This window comes from Mustelus asterias, chromosome 4 (genome assembly GCF_964213995.1).
Source record: "Mustelus asterias chromosome 4, sMusAst1.hap1.1, whole genome shotgun sequence".
Classification (NCBI taxonomy): Eukaryota; Metazoa; Chordata; class Chondrichthyes; order Carcharhiniformes; family Triakidae; genus Mustelus; species Mustelus asterias.
The window spans coordinates 128,963,299-128,980,786 of record NC_135804.1 but is presented as its reverse complement, the minus strand read 5'-3'; the positions used below and the strand labels follow the sequence as shown (position 1 = coordinate 128,980,786).

The window sequence follows — 17,488 nt, the reverse complement described above, 5'->3', positions numbered from 1 at the left end:
GTAAAGTTCTGGAGGCCCAGGTTCGAATCCCACCATGCAGATGGTGGAATTTTAATTCAGTAAAAAAACTGGAATTAAAAATCTAATGAAAACCATGAAACCATTGTTGATTGTCGTAAAAACCCATCTGGCCCATCAATGTCCTTTAGGGAAGGAAATCTTCCGTCTTTACCTGGTCTGGCTTACAGGTCCACAGCAACATGGTTGACTCGTAACTGTCCACTTAAGAACAATTAAGGATGGGCAATAAATGTTGGCCCTGCCAGTGGCACCCATGTCCCACAAGTGAAAATGAAATGGTCGAGATACTGCGAGTATCACAGGGCTGGGGCAGGGGCAATGCCAGGAGAAACTTGCCCCTGCTCACTGCTGCTGTTGGCTGTTCCAGGCAGAGGGGGTGATGATCAGTACAGGGAGGGTCAGAAAAAGGAGGAAAGTACAGAGTGCCTCCATCCTCACTCCATAAGGCAGAGACTGACAGCATAGAAAGGGTCAGAGGGAGGAGGAACATACAGATCAGGCTTGCTTTTGAGGCACTTTGTGATTGAATCATGAGCAAGAGGAACTGCTTGAGCAATGTAAAAGCAGGTGGAATCATTCTTCAAGAAGGTCCTTGACCAGAATGTTGTACAAAACAGATCTCACTTGTTAATTTCACCTAAAACTGTTTGGAACCGATTCAGTGGAAGTAATTGGACAGCAAGTTGCCATGTTGCTTTCTGATTGTCTGGCCCACACCCCGGGAAATTGGTTACATTTTTGTTTGTCAGCTCTCGCCACCACTGCCCCCAGTTCCTGCAGCCCCATTTACTGCCCATTTCTCCGAGTGGATGTGCTGGCTCTGCTTGCATACCACACAGGGTGATGTAGTTCAGGGGAAGCTGGATCAATACATGAGGGAGAATGGAACAGAAGGACATTCTGATAGGATTAAGTAAAGTGGGCTGGGGAGATGTCTAACCCTCAAGAGGGGTTGTTTGGGCTGAATGGCCTGTTTGTCACTTTATAAATAGCACAGTAAATTCATTTGCCTTGTTTTATTGGTGGAGGCTGTAAACACTGAAGCTGTGCAAAGCTTTGTCGCTTTGTTAATTGTTACCAATCCTCAGCATTGACTGACTTTAAGGATTGGAACACAAAATGTCATTTTTCATTTGAAAATTAACGTCAATTTCATCTTGCTGTCAAAGAGTTTTTAAAAAAACCATTCTTTCCTCACGATGATCCATAATTTGCCATTTCTTCTGGCGGGTAGTGCTTTGTGCCAGTGTTTGGTCTCAGGCTATAGTCAGCCGTGGCTCTGTCTATAACACCCAGGACTCCCGAATAGGAAGGTTCTGGATTGAAAGTCCCACTTCAGAAACCCGAGTACACAATCCATACTGACACTACCACTGCAGGACTTTGGGAGTACGAAGAACAAAGAACAAAGAACAATACAGCACAGGAACAGGCCCTTCGGCCCTCCAAGCCCGCGCCGCTCCCCGGTCCAGGATTGAATCCTGAATCCAGGATCCCCGCCCAATTTTCCAGCCTATCTACATCCTAATATCCTATCCACCGAGCTGTCCCTCACAGCTACGATGCTTTGTTCATCACAACCTATTAACTCACCCCCACCCCCCCATTCCAGACCATGTGATCTCCAGGGAGAGTACTGCAGTGTCGGAGGTGACATCTTTCAGATAAGATGTTAATCCAAAAACCTGTCTGCCCTATTTTTTAGAATTATAGAGTCATAGAGTCATAGAGGTTTACAGCATGGAAACAAGCCCTTCGGCCTAACTTGTCCATGCCGCCCTTTTTTTAAAAAGCCCTTAAACTAATCCCAGTTACCCGCATTTGGCCCATATCCCTCCATACCCATTGTACCCATGTAACTATCTAAATGCTTTTTAAAAGATAAAATTGTACCTGCCTCTACTACGACCTCTGGCAGCTTGTTCCAGACACTCACCACTCTCTGTGTGAAAAAATTGCCCCTCTGGACACTTTGTATCTCTCCCCTCTCACCTTAAACCTATGCCCTCTAGTTTTAGACTCCCCTACCTTTGGGAAACGATATTGACTATCTACCTTGTCTATGCCCCTCATTATTTTATAGACCTCTATAAGATCACCCCTCAGCCTTCTACGCTCCAGAGAAAAAAGTCCCAGTCTATTCAGCCTCTCCTTATAACTCAATCCATCAAGTCCCGGTAGCACCATGTGTGGTATTTGACATGTCAAATCTTTTCTGCACTCTTTCTAGTTTAATAGTATCATGAGTAAAATAAGGGCCCATGGTATTCGAGGCAAGGTACTAACATGGATTGACGATTGGCTGTCAGACAGAAGGCAGAGAGTTGGGATAAAAGGTTCTTTCTCAGAATGGCAACCGGTGACAAGTGGTGTCCCGCAGGGTTCAGTGTTGGGGCCACAGCTGTTCTCTTTATATATTAACGATCTAGATGACGGGACTGGGAGCATTCTGGCCAAGTTTGCCGATGATACAAAGATAGGTGGAGGGGCAGGTAGTATTGAGGAGGTGGGGAGGCTGCAGAAAGATTTAGACAGTTTAGGAGAGTGGTCCAAGAAGTGGCTGATGAAATTCAACGTGGGCAAGTGCGAGGTCGTACACTTTGGAAAAAAGAATAGAGGCATGGACTATTTTCTAAACGGTGACAAAATTCATAATGCTAAAGTGCAAAGGGACTTGGGAGTCCTAGTCCAGGATTCTCTAAAGGTAAACTTGCAGGTTGAGTCCGTAATTAAGAAAGCAAATGTAATGTTGTCATTTATCTCAAGAGGCTTGGAATACAAAAGCAGGGATGTACTTCTGAGGCTTTATAAAGCACTGGTTAGGCCCCATTTGGAGTACTGTGAGCAATTTTGGGCCCCACACCTCAGGAAGGACATACTGGCACTGGAGCGGGTCCAGCGGAGATTCACACGGATGATCCCAGGAATGGTAGGCCTGACATACGATGAACGTCTGAGGATCGTGGGATTATATTCATTGGAGTTTAGGAGGTTGAGGGGAGATCTGATAGAAACTTACAAGATAATGAACGGCTTAGATAGGATGGACGTAGGGAAGTTGTTTCCATTAACAGGGGAGACTAGGACGCGGGGGCACAGCCTTAGAATAAAAGGGAGTCACTTTAGAACAGAGATGAGGAGAAATTTCTTCAGCCAGAGAGTGGTGGGTCTGTGGAATTCATTGCCACAGAGGGCTGTGGAGGCCGAGACGTTGAGCGTCTTCAAGACAGAAATTGATAAATTCTTGATTTCTCGAGGAATTAAGGGCTATGGGGAGAGAGCGGGTAAATGGAGTTGAAATCAACCATGATTGAATGGTGGAGTGGACTCGATGGGCCGAATGGCCTTACTTCCGCTCCTATGTCTTATGGTCTTATGGTCTTTCTATAATAAGGTGATCAGAATTGCACACAATATTCCAAGTGTGGCCTTACCAATGTCCTGTACAACTTCAACAAGACGTCCCAACTCCTGAATTCAATGTTCTGACCGATGAAACCAAGCATACCGAATGCCTTCTTCACCACTCTGTCCACCTGTGACTCCACTTTCAAGGAGCTATGAACATGTACCCCTAGATCTCTTTGTTCTGTAACTCTCCCCAACGCCCTACCATTAACTGAGTAAGTCCTGCCCTGGTTCAATCTACCAAAATGCATCACCTCGCATTTGTCTAAATTAAACTCCATCTGCCATTCGTCAGCCCACTGGCCCGATTGATCAAGATCCGTTGTAATTGAAGATAACTTTCTTCACTGTCCACTATGCCACCAATCTTGGTGTCATCTGCAAACTTACTAACCATGCCTCCTATATTCTCATCCAAATCATTAATATAAATGACAACAGTTGGCCCAGCACTGATCCCTGAGGCACACTATACAGACAAAACACACTGTTCATGGTGGAGGAAAGGAGAGAGTGCAGAATATAGTGTTACAGTCATAGCTAGGGTGCAGAGAAAGATCAACTTAATGCAAGGTAGATCCATTCAAAAGTCTGACAGCAGCAGGGAAGAAGCTGTTCTTGAGTCGATTGGTACATGATCTCAGAATTTTGTATCTTTTTCCAACGGAAAGAAGGTGAAAGAGAGAATGTCTGGGGTGCATGGGATGCTTAATTATGCTGGCTGCTTTGCCGAGGCAGCAGGAAGTGTAGACAGAATCAATGGATGGGAGGCTGGTTTGCGTGATGGATTGGGCTACATTCATGACCTTTTGTAGTTCCTTGCGGTCTTGGGCAGAGCAGGAGCCATACCAAGCTGTGATACAATCAGAAAGAATACTTTCTCTGGTGCATCTGTAAAAGTTGGTGAGAGTCGTAGCTGACATGTCAAACTTCCTTAGTCTTCTGAGAAAGTAGAGGCATTGTTGGGCTTTCTTAACTATTGTGTTGGCATGTGGGGACTAGGACAGGTTGTTGGTGATCTGGACACCTAAAAACCCGAAGCTCTCGACCCTTTCTACTTCATCCCCGTTGATGTAGACAGGGGCATATTCTCCTTTATGCTTCTTGAAGTTGATGACAATCTTCTTCGTTTTGTTGACACAAAGGATATGAGAGTATCAGGCTTGAATAAGAAAACAAAGGCTGAACAAGTGAATACATTATTATATACAGTAGGTTCAATAGCCAATAGCACAACTGCCAGACAGGGAATACATGAAACTTCCAATAACTTTGAAGAGGACATGAAGACTTTTGACACCTACTTCAACCTAAGAAGCAATATAATTGTGGAGTAAGCAACATTTAACTATAGAGTTTGAATTCCAAAGAACTCTTTCATAGATGAGTTATACAGATTGGCTGAAGGCTGTGACTACGGTGACCTCCAATCAGAGCACATGAGCGATGGAGTAGTATTGGGAATGACCGGTGATACTCTTTTAGATGTTCTCCAATCTAAAGATCACCTTCTGGTCACCTCAGTATGGGAAAGATGTGATTGCACTAGCAGGGGTTCAGAGGAGATTCTCCAGGATGAAGCATTTGAGCTATGAGGAGAGACTGGATAGGCTTGGATTGTTTTCTCTAGAGCAGAGAAGGTTGAAGGGGAACATCATAGAAATCATCATAGAAACCCTACAGTGCAGAAGGAGGCCATTCGGCCCATCGAGTCTGCACCGACCACAATCCCACCCAGGCCCTACCCCCACATATTTACCCGCTAATCCCTCTAACCTACACATCCCAGGACTCTAAGGGGCAATTTTTAACCTGGCCAATCAACCTAACCCGCACATCTTTGGACTGTGGGAGGAAACCGGAGCACCCGGAGGAAACCCACGCAGACACGAGGAGAATGTGCAAACTCCACACAGACAGTGACCCGAGCCGGGAATCGAACCCGGGACCCTGGAGCTGTGAAGCAGCAGTGCGAACCACTGTGCTACCGTGTAAGATTATGAGGGGTATGGACAGGGTGACTAGGGAGTAGCTGTTCCCCTTGGTCAGGAAATGGGGTCAATCATGAGGGAGCATAGTTTTAGGGTAAAGGGCAGGAGATTCAGAGGGGATTTGAGAACTTTATTTTCTCTAAGAGAGTGGTGGGAATCTGGAATGCACTGCCTGGGAAGGTAATGGAAGCCGGAAACTTTACAACTTTTAAAATATTTGGATGAGCACTTAAAACATCATGGGAGAAGTGCTGGAAAATTGGATTAGTGCGAGTTTAGTGGTAGTTACCATTGGTCCAGACTCAATGGGCTGAATGGCCTTTTCTACGTTGTACAATCTATGATTTTAAAGATTTGACTTTGGAAAAAGCCACCCAAATCATCAGGCAACTGGAAGTCCACCAGCAAAACCGATCCATTTTACATGGTGAAGTTATACCATGGTATAGAGCAACCCCAACAGTCCAGCTCATAAAGCAACCAAAAGGCAAAAGGCAAATACCCAAGCAAAGCACAAGATGGTGGCAGACTGTGTCAGTGCTGTGACACCAAAAGACTTCACAGGCACGAGTAGTGTCAGCAATCACTGTGCAGCACTTTCAGTGCAACCCCCTGGACACTTTGGAAAGATGTGCAAGTCCAAAACCTCGGGACAGGCGGGGGACCCCAGAGGAGTCCACTGGATAGGGCAGCCACACCAAGGAGAAGTCCAACAATGATTTTTGTGAGGAATTAAGAATCTCAGATTCATATTTTGGAACGCTGACACATTTGTAAATGGCCATTTCGCAAATTTCAAATTAGACACAGGGGCCAGTGTGATTATCCTGTTGGATAAACAACTGTGGCTAATGAAACAATGTCTGAAAGCACCTGTAACAGTTATATGGACCAGGAGGCATCAAGCTCCAGGTCAAAGGTATGTTGCAAGCAACCCTCCAATATAAACACAAACAAAATACAGGAAACATTAAATGTGCTCCACAATTTTCCATCCTGAACAGGGAAGCTGTGTTGATTGCAACACAAAAAATCAGCGTGATTAATCAGGAAGGATCTGGCTCAAATTTAAAAGAACAAGACTTTCCAAAACTTTTCACTGGGCTGGGATGACTGAAGGCTGCAAATAGCAGGAATTGCTGCAGTGCATCTTGTAGATGGTATACTCAGCTGCCACTGTGTGTCGATGGTGGAGAGAATGAATGTTTGTGGCTTGCGTGCCAATCAAAACCTGGGTGGTTGTACTACAGGATTGCGGCGGACTGAAAAGATTGAGTATGTGGACATTAAGAGGATGTGTTGGAAATTTTGAATAGCATCAAGATAGATAAGTCGCCGGGACCGGATGGGATGTACCCCAGGGTACTGTGGGAGGCAAGGGAAGAGATTGCAGAGCCTCTGGCGATGATCTTTGCATCATCGATGGAGACAGGAGAGGTTCTGGAGGATTGGAGGATTGCGGATATGGTTCCTATATTCAAGAAAGGGAATAGGGATAGCCCAGGAAATTACCGACTGGTGAGTTTAACCTCAGTGGTTGGTAAGTTGATGGAGAAGATCCTGAGGGACAGGATTTATGAACATTTAGAGAAGTTTAGTATGCTAAAAAGTAGCTAGCACGGCTTTGTCAAAGGCAAATCGTGCCTTACGAGTCTGGTGGAGTTCTTTGGAAATGTGACTAAACACGTTGATGAAGGAAAAGTGGTAGATGTGGTTTACATGGACTTCAGCAAGGCGTTTGATAAGGTCCCCCACACAATTTTCTCAAGAAAGTGAGAGGGCATGGGATCCAAGGGGCTGTTGCCTTGTGGATCCAGAACTGGCTTGCCTGCAGAAGGCAGAGAGTGGTTGTAGATGGGTCCTTTTCTGAATGGAGGTCGGTCACCAGTGGAGTGCCCCAGGGATCTGTTCTGGGACCCTTGATGTTTGTCATTTTCATAAATGACCTGGATGAGGAAGTGGAGGGATGGGTTGGTAAGTTTGCCGACGACACGAAGATTGGTGGTGTTGTGGATAGTTTGGAGGGATGTCAGAAGCTGCAGCGTGACATAGATAGGATGCAAGACTGGGCGGAGAAGTGGCAGATGGACTTCAACCCGGATAAATGTGTAGTGGTCCATTTTGGCAGGTCAAATGGGATGAAGGAGTATAATATCAAGGGTAAGACTCTTAGCAGTGTAGAGGATCAGAAGGACCTTGGGGTCCGGGTCCATAGGACTCTTAAATTGACCTTGCAGGTAGAGGAGGTGGTTAAGAAGGTGTATGGTGTGCTGGCCTTCATCAATCAAGGGAGTGAGTTGAGGAGTCAGGAGATAATGATGCAGCTTTATAAGACCCTCATCAGACCCCACTTAGAGTACTGTGCTCAGTTCTGGTCGCCTCATTACAGGAGGGATGTGGAAATTATTGAAAGGGTGCAGAGTAGATTTACAAGGATGTTGCCTGGATTGGTTGGCATGCCTTATGAGGATAGGTTGAGGGAGCTCGGTCTTTTCTCCTTGGAGAGACGAAGGATGAGAGGTGACCTGATAGAGGTGTACAAGATGTTGAGAGGTATAGATCGGGTGGATTATCGGAAGCTTTTTCCCAGGGCTGAAATGGCTGCTACGAGAGGACACAGGTTTAAGGTGCTCGGGAGTAGGTACAGAGCAGTTGTCAGGGGTAAGTTTTTCACTCAGAGGGCGGTGGGTGAGTGGAATCAGCTGCCGTCAGTGGCAGTGGAGGCAAACTCGATAGGGTCTTTTAAGAGACTTCTGGATGAATACATGGAACTTAATAGGATTGAGGGTTATAGGTAAGCCTATATATAGCCTAGGTAGGTAGGGACATGACCAGCGCAACTTGTGGGCTGAAGGGCCTGTTTGTGCTGTATTTTTTCTATGTTCTATGTTCAAGCTTTGTCTACTTTGTCCTGGATGGTGTTGAGCTTTTTGAGTATTGTTGGAGTTGCACTCATCCAGGCAAGGGGAGAGTATCCTGACTTGTGCCCTGTAGATGATGAACGGGCTTTAGGTAGTCAGGAGGTGAGTTACACACCGCAGTATTCCCAGCCTCTAACCTGCCCTGGTAACCACAGTATTTATATGGCTAATCTGGATTGATGTCAAATATCTCACAAGACTAGTTAAAAGAGCCACATTTCCTGTATTAAAATGGTGACAACACTTTAAAAATTACACTTCACACATTGTGACTGTGAAACACTTTGTAACATTCTGAAATTGTGAAAGATATATATGCAAGTTCTGGCAAAACAGGGTTTAGGAGAGGAATAGATTTCTATATTCCTAACTTTCCACAATGTTTCCCACTCCTCTATCTTTCACACCTGAGATTAACAGTGAAATTTAACAGGTTATTCAAATGTACGCAGAGAGAATCAAAGTCAAACTTATACTTTCCCAGCAATTACTGGAATGTAAACAGGATTCTGGAACCTGAGTTAATATTTCCCACTCCCAATAACTGAGTCAAGTTATCATATACAGTTTTGTTTATAGATTCATAGATGTTCACTGCACAGGAGGCCATTCGGCCCATTGTGTCCATGCCAGTCAACAAAGATCTGACTACACCCATCCCATTTTCCAGCACTTGGCCTGTAGCCCTGGAGGTTACGGCAGTGCAAGTGAATATCTAAATACTTTTTAAATGTTACAAGAGTTTCTGACTCAACCACCCTTTCAGGCAGCGAGTTCCAGACTCCCACCATCCACTGGATGAAAAAGATTTTCCTCAACTTAGACTTTCACTTTAAATCTATATTGTGACTCTTAGAACATAGACATAGAATCCCTACAACACAGAAAGAGGCCATTCAGCCCATCGAGTCTGCACCGACCACAATCCCACCCAGGCCCTACCCCCATACCCCTACATATTTTACCCACTAATCCCTCTAACCTACGCATCTCAGGACACTAAGGGCAATTTTAGCATGACCAATCAACCTAACCCGCACATCTTTGGACTGTGGGAGGAAACCGGAGCACCCGGAGGAAACCCACGCAGACACGAGGAGAATGTGCAAACTCCACACAGACAGTGACCCAAGCCGGGAATCGAACACAGGTCCCTGGAGCTGTGAAGCAGCAGTGCTAACCACTGTGCTACCGTGCCGCCCCTGTGGTGGTGGTGACTCTTCTTGGATTAGTTTATCAAACTCAGATTTCTGTATCACTTCAGATGTCACACGGGACCATAGTTTTATGAGATTGAAAAATAGTCACAGTCATAGAATTTTACAGTAAGAAGTCTCACAACACCAGGTTAAAGTCCAGCAGGTTCATTTGGAATCACGAGCTTTCGGAGCGCTGCTCCTTCATCAGGTGAGTCTCACCTGATGTTGTGAGACTTCTTAATGTGCCCACCCCAGTCCAACGCCGGCATCTCCACATCATAGAGTTTTCCAGCACACAAAGAGGCCCATTAACCCATTGTGTGTGCCAGCCATCAAGCATCAATCTATTCTAATCCCAATTTCCAGCACTTGGTCCATAGTCTTGTACGCTGTGGCATTTCAAGTACTCATTTAAATGCTTCTTAAATGTTGTGAGGGTTCCTGCCTCTCCCACTCTTTCAGGCAGTGAGTTCCAGATTACCACCACCCTCTGGGTGAAAAGGTTTTTCCTTAAATCCCCTCTAAATTCCCTGTCCCTTACCTTCAATCGCTGCCCCCTGGTTATTAATCCCGCTACTAAGGGGAAAAGATCCTTCCCAGTTACCTTTATCTATGTCCGTCATAATTTTGTCGACCTCAATCAGGTTGCCTCTCAGCCTTCTCTGCCCCAAGTAAACAACCCCAGCCTAACCAGCCTCTTCATAGCTGAAATGTTCGAGCCCAGGCAGCATCCTGGTGGATCCCCTCTTGCACCCTCTCCAGTGCAATCACATCCTTCCTGTAGTGTGGCGACCGGAACTGCACACAGTGCTCCAGCTGTGGAGTTTGGATCCAATGGGCCTCACAGGGCGGCACGGTACCACAGTGATTAGCACTGCTGCTTCACAGCTCCAGGGTCCCGGGTTCGATTCCTGGCTTGGGTCACTGTCTGTGTGGAGTTTGCACATTCTCCTCGTGTCTGCGTGGGTTTCCTCCGGGTGCTCCGGTTTCCTCCCACAGTCCAAAGATGTGCGGGTTAGGTTGATTGGCCAGGTTAAAAATTGCCCCTTAGTGTCCTGAGATGCGTAGGTTAGAGGGATTAGTGGGTAAATGTGTGGGGGTAGGGCCTGGGTGGGGATTGTGGTCGGTGCAGACTCGATGGGCCGAATGGCCTCCTTCTGCACTGTAGGGTTTCTATGATTTCTTCACTGAGACTGAGTCAAATCACAACATGTGTAAGAAAAACTTGTTTGGGAATAAAGTGGCTTTTGACTTTTGAATCTTTAGTTTGGTGGCGGAGTGGGGTGGTGGTGGCAGGCACTGGACACTTGCCCTGTTTTTTTGGGGGGGGGCAGGGATTGTGCACTTGCCCTTTTTTGGGGGGTGCAGGAACTGGACACTTGCCCTGTTTTTTTTGGGGGGGTGTGCAGGCATTGGACACTTGCCCTGTTTTTTGGGGGGGAGTTTGCAGGCATTGGACACTTGCCCTGTTTTTTTTGGGGGGGTGTGCAGGCATTGGACACTTGCCCTGTTTTTTGGGGGGGAGTTTGCAGGCATTGGACACTTGCCCTGTTTTTTTTGGGGGGGTGTGCAGGCATTGGACATTTGCCCTGTTTTTTGGGGGGGAGTTTGCAGGCATTGGACACTTGCCCTGTTTTTTGGGGGGGGGAGTTTGCAGGCATTGGACACTTGCCCTGTTTTTTGGGGGGGGGGGGGAGTTTGCAGGCATTGGACACTTGCCCTGTTTTTTTTGGGGGGGGGGGAGTTTGCAGGCATTGGACACTTGCCCTGTTTTGGCTGTTGGTGGGTGAAATCTAACACTTGCTGGAGTACAGCTTAATGAGTGTTGAAACAGCGCTGTCATGACCTCCCTGCTCACACATTCTATGATTTTATGTCTAAAATCATACAATGTACAGATGGATTCCTTCCTGGCTGGGAGGGAACATTGGCACCGGGACATTTTTCTAGCAAACAACTACCTCTGCAATTTGCACTCTGCAAACTCCCCACAGCCATTGCTTTGAATTGGCCTCAGGATGAGGCTGGACACGATATCGCTTCAGTGATCATCCAGTGTTCCTGCTTCAAGGCCATGAGGTCCCATCTGCCACAGTCAAAGCCTCCACCCATTGCAACCATAACACAAACACGACCGAACATACTGATACCAGATCCACACACAAACGGAAGCACAGTTGGAAAAAATAAAGAACTCACTAAAATTTGAACTAAAACACGTCCATTTCCAAATGCCGGAATGTGTGGATGGCTTTAACAATTGGAACACTCAATACTGTGCCTGGTTGCTGTCTGTAAAGAGGGAGAAAGATGAAGAAATATAATCCGGGACGTAATAAATTGGTTTCAGTTTCGATTTTTGTTTTTAGAAAAAGGGGGAGAAACTGGAGCAGCAAGATTGTCAACTTGTTTTCTTTCCCAGGGTTGGTCTCTCTCTCTATCACTCCTCCAGGCAACACGGTGTGTAAAGTGATCTTAACAGCTGCTCCCTGCCCCTGAGTACAGCCTGGCCCATTACAAGTCAAGACACTTTATGGAAAAGGATACAGTGTCCTTAAAAATAGCAGGAGCTGAGCTCCCGGAGTTGCCGGTTTGCCGGTCGGTTCCGCCTCTGGGCTGGTGTGACAGACTGATCCAGTCCAGCTGAGACTCCCAACATGTCAAAAACAAGCCAGCTGTAGGCAAAGTGGACACAAGTTTGCATCCACGGCACCTGCAACCTGCCCCGGGAACCACAACATCAAACCTTTCATTCCTTGCCAGGAGAGGATTGTTTTACTGTGCTCTGAAATTCCCTGAGCGGCTGGATTGGAAACTCTGAATAAAGTTGATCTTTGGAAGCAGCGGGCGGTGGTGGTGAGGGTGGTAGTGATATCCCAGGTATGTGATTCCCTTTTGTTGAGAAAAAGCTGTTTTGCTGAAAGTGTGGAATGTGTGGAGTTTGGATCCAATGGGCCTGAGACTGAGTCAAATTGCCACATGTGTAAGAAAAACTCGTTTGGGAATAAAGTGGGTTTTGCCTTTTGAATCTTTAGTTTGGTGGCGGGGGGGGGGGGGGTAGGGGGGCAGGGATTGGACACTTGCCCTGTTTTTTTTGGGGGGGGGGTGTGTGGGGTGTGCAGCGATTGGACACTTGCCCTGTTTTAGCTGTTGTGGATTAAATCTAACACTTGCTGCTGAACAGGGCTGAAAACTTCACCGCGCGTTTGCAAACTTACAGTGCCCTACTTTGTAGACAATTCCGGGGCTGGGTGAACGAGGAACCGCTTATATATAAGGACAGGTAGGAGAGGATGAGAATCCACTGGTATGTGGGACACACGGTGCCTTAGACAAATGCAGTGTTTCTGCATCATTGTGACAGTGATGAATGCTTTGGAATGCCCTCCAGTCCCGGGACAGAGACAGCAGACAAACAGAGAAGCGCAGTTTCAGCCCCATTCAGCCTGTGCATGTTAACATCGCCAATCAATCCCTCACTGCATTCCCCAAATTAGTTAATAAAACCAATTTGAAACTATCCCGGATAACCGCCCACCATTAAAATCAGGAAATAGTCTCAATATTGCAACGTTGATTTGGAGGGAAATTATCATTTCTAACCATCACTTCGATCTGGAATATATTTGTTAATGTTTCTGCGAACGTCACTCCGGTTAACTATTTCTATAACTGGAAACGGCCAGCCTGACTAACTGAGATTTATTTTTATTTCTCTTGGTTGATTTACCGCAACTTTGGACTTGAATTAGAATCGAACCTCTTACATTAGTAATCGGATAGTTAACATTAGTAATCGGATAGTTAAAGTGTTACCTTTCTATCAAAGCAGGCAGCAGGTTTAACGTTGAAATGCTGTAATCTCTTTGTTACTATCGGTTTACATGGCAGTGATCGGGCGGCAGTGATCAACTGCATTCTCCTGTTCAGGTTTAACGGGCTCTCAGCACAGAGAGGGGGGAACTGGAGATGAACAGATACTCGGGGCTAATCTCTGGAACACGCCAGTTAAAGATTTTCAACAAATAAATGCTTTCCTTTCACTCCAGTATTCTCCTGTCTGTTTGCATTCGTCTCTGACTGATGTCGGGTGTACAGTTACAACAGCTACCAGCTGATTAATCAGAAAATGGTAATACTTTACAGCACAATATCTGCCCAATATATGTGCAGAAACTGCTGCCTAAGTGTTAATTTGAAAAAGGTGTGTTTTTCTTTACTAAATGGCGTCCTTAAAACACACTCTCTCACACACTCATCAGCCCATGTTTTGATTTGATTTGATTTATTATTGTTTCTTGCGCGCTATACAGACAAAGCATACCGTTCATAGAGAAGGAAACGAGAGAGTGCAGAATGTAATGTTACAGTCTAGGGTGTAGAGAAAGATGAACTTAATGCAAGGTAAGTCCATTCAAAAGTCTGACAGCAGCAGGGAAGGAGCTGTTCTTGAGTCGGTCGGTACGTGACTTCAGACTTTGTATCTTTTTCCTGATGGAAGAAGTGGAAGAGAAAATGTCCAGGGTGCATGGGGTCCTTAATTATGCTGGCTGCTTTGCTGAGGCAGTGGGAAATGTAGACAGTCAATGAATGGAAGGCATGATGGATTGGGTTTCATTCATGACCTTTTGTAGCTCCTTGCAGTTGTTGGCAGAGCAGGGGCCATACCAAGCTGTGATACAACCAGAAAGGATGCTTTCTATGGTGCATCTGTAAAAGTAGCTGACATGCCAAATTTCCTTAGTCTTCTGAGAAAGTAGAGGTGTTGGTGGGCTTTCTTAACTATAGTGTCGGCATGGGGGGGGGGGGGGGGGGGGACCAGGACAGGTTGTTGGTGATCTGGACACCTAAAAAGCATGTCCAGACTCTTTCTTGACCCTTTCTACTTCGACCCCATTGATGTAGACAGGGGCATGTCCACCATTCCTCACACACATACACACACGCACACACATACACTCACTCTCCTCCCTCACACTCTCTCAGCCCATGTTCACCAGTCCCCTCACACACACATCACACTCACTCACACACTCACTCTCCTCCCTCACACACTCTCACACACAATAATCAGCTCATGTCTACCATTCCCCTCACACAACACTGTGACATGAGTGTACCTTTAAGAGATTAAATGTCCTTTTATTGCTGCTGAAGTGGTTTCACTGGGGTTGTTTGTGTTTACTCTGGGATTAGTTTTATGGTCCTGCATTGTTAGGAGGATGGTCATGTGTTTTTGGACAGGTTTTTTTCAGTTTCAGTTTGGAGTGCAGGTTTGAGTTTCAGCGTTAGAAGGGACAGCAAGCTAAAAAAAAAAGTTTTTTCCCTCTCTCCCTGTTGTTTTGAAAATTCTGTTGGTTTCCTGAAAACATGATCTTGTTTTCCTGAAGGGTGTTGTTGGGACTGGACCAGAGTCTCAGTGGCAGCACAGGTGGAAAATGTGCTGAAGAAAGCATATGGCATGCCTGTCTTCATCGGACGGGACTTTGGGAGTATAAAAGTTGCCAAATTATGTTACAGTTGTATAAAACGTTGGTTAGGCCACATTTGGAATAGTGTGTCCAATTCTGGTCACCACACAGCCAGAAGGACGTGGAGGCTTTGGAGAGAGTACAGAAAGGGTTTACCAGGATGTTGCCTACTATGGAGGGTATTAGCTCTGAGGAGAGATTGAATAAACTGGGATTATTCTCCCTGGAAAGATGGAGACTGAGGGGTGACCTGATAGAAGTTTATAAAATTATAAGAGGTATAGATAGGGTGAACAGTTGGAAGCTTTTTCCCAGGGCAGAAAAGAAAATTCTAAGGGGGCACAAGTTCAAGATAAGGGGGGAAAAGTTCAGTGGCTATGTGCGGGGTAAGTCTTTTTACACAGAGGGTGGTGGGAGCCTGGAATGCACTGTCAAGTGAGGTGGTGGAGGCAGTTACGTTCGCCACATTTAAGACTTATCGTGATAGGCATATGAACAAACGGGGAATAGAGGGATATAAGTTGGTCTAGAGAGGACAATGTGATCAGCACAGGCTTGGAGGGCCAAAGAACCTGTTCCTGTGCTGTATTGTTCTTTGTGTATTAGATATATTTGTTCAGGGTTATACATTATATTGGTTGTTTTGTTTCTTGTTTGTAATTGATAAAAGTTCTTGCTAATTTTCTTACATACATGTTAACTATATTCTTAAATAAACTTTGTTTGATAAAAGCTCCCCAGTGGGTCTTCCACCTGAAGTGGAACATTTGGTGCTTATCCTAGCCAAATTCAAGATGCAAAACTTACGATTCAGATGGGCTCTGTAAAACCTTTGGAGTTTCTAACCTGACCCACTAGGCCATCATCTCCCCCAGAGAGAGAGAGACACACACACGCACGCACACACGCACACACGCACACATGCACGCACACACGCACCCATGCACACACACACACACACACACACGTACACGCACACACACACGGTTGAGGGGAATGGTCACTCAGAGGAAAACAGCAACAACTAAATTTTTTGCACCATGGTTGGTTCTGCTGCACACGGGACAGTAACAAGTGTGAGAATGCAATAGTTATTGGGGATTCAATTATAAGGGGAATAGACAGGCATTTCTGTGGCCGCAAACAAGACTCCAGGATGGTATGTTGCCTCCCTGGGTCAAGGATGTGAAGGGCAAGGCTGGTAGAAGTAGGGATCCCTGGATGACTTGGGATATTGAGGCCCTGGTTAAGGAGAAGAAGGAGGCACATGACACGCATAGGCAGCTGGGATCAATGGATCCCTTAAAGAGTACATACAATGTAGGAGTAGAGTTTAGAGAGAAATCAGGAGTGCAAAAAGGGGACATGAGATTGCCTTATCTGCCGAAGCAAAGAAGAATCCAAAGAGATTCTACAAATACATAAAGGGCAAAAGAGTAACTAGGGAGAGGGTAGGGCCTCTTAAGGATCAACAAGGTCATCTATATGCAGATCCACAAAAGATGGGTGAGATCCTAAATGAATATTTCCCATCAGTATTTACTCTTGAGAAAGGCATGCCCAAGAGTAGCAGGCATGTGGAGGAGCAGATTGGGAAGCAGATCCCAGAGAGATGTGATAATAACAGAGTGGTCGTGATGGGAGATTTTAATTTCCCAAATATCGATTGGAATATCCCTCGGGTAAGGGGTTTAGATGGGGAGGAGTTTGTTAGGTATGTTCAGGAGGGCTTCCTGACACAGTATCACAGTATGTGGATAAGCCTACTTGATTTTGTATTAGGGAATGAACCTGGGCAGGTGTCAGATCTCTCAGTGGGAGTGCATTTTGGGGATAATGATCATAACTCTATCTCCTTTACATTAGCATTGGAGAGAGATAGGATCAGTCAAGCTAGGAAAGTGTTTATTTGGAGTAAGGGCAATTATGAGGCTATTAGGCAGGAAATTAGAGGCATAAATTGGAAGGAGGTTTTCTCAGGGAAATGTACAGAAGAAATGTGGCAAATTTTCAAGGAAAATATGTCTGGAGCTCTGCACAGCAATGTTCCAATGAGACAGGGGAGTTATGGTAGGTTACAGGAACCATGGTACACGAAAGCTGTAATGAACTTAGTCAAGAAGAAAAGAAAAGCTCACAAAAGGTTTAGGGAGCTAGGTAATGTTAGAAATCTAGAAGCGCATACGACTAGGAGGAAGGAACTTAAGAGGGAAATTAGAAGAGCAAGAAGGGGTCATGAGAAGGCCCTGGCAGACAGGATAAAGGAAAACCCCAAGGCATTCTACAAGTATGTTAAGAGCAAGAAGATAAGATGTGAAGGAGTGGGACCTATCAAATGTGATGGTGGGAAAGTCTGTATAGAACCGGTAGAAGTAGCAGAGGTACTCAATGAATACTTTACTTCAGTATTCACAGTGGAAAGGGATCTTGGTAGTTGCAGTGCAGACTTGCAGTGGACTGAGAAGGTTGAGCATGTG

General features: G+C 45.7%; 1 protein-coding gene across 3 annotated transcripts in view; it reads left to right on the top strand.

Annotated features, from left to right (window-relative positions):
- The first annotated feature begins 11,914 nt into the window (after positions 1-11,914).
- fgf13a (fibroblast growth factor 13a) overlaps positions 11,915-17,488 on the top strand; it is a 513,436-nt gene continuing 507,862 nt past the window's right edge. The window contains exon 1 of one of the 3 annotated variants that reach the window (XM_078211744.1): positions 11,915-12,420. The gene's annotated coding sequence lies outside the window, so the exon portion shown is untranslated. Of the gene's footprint in view, positions 12,421-12,696; positions 12,824-17,488 lie in introns of those variants that run through there. The other 2 variants (XM_078211747.1, XM_078211745.1) reach the window with 2 other exon arrangements.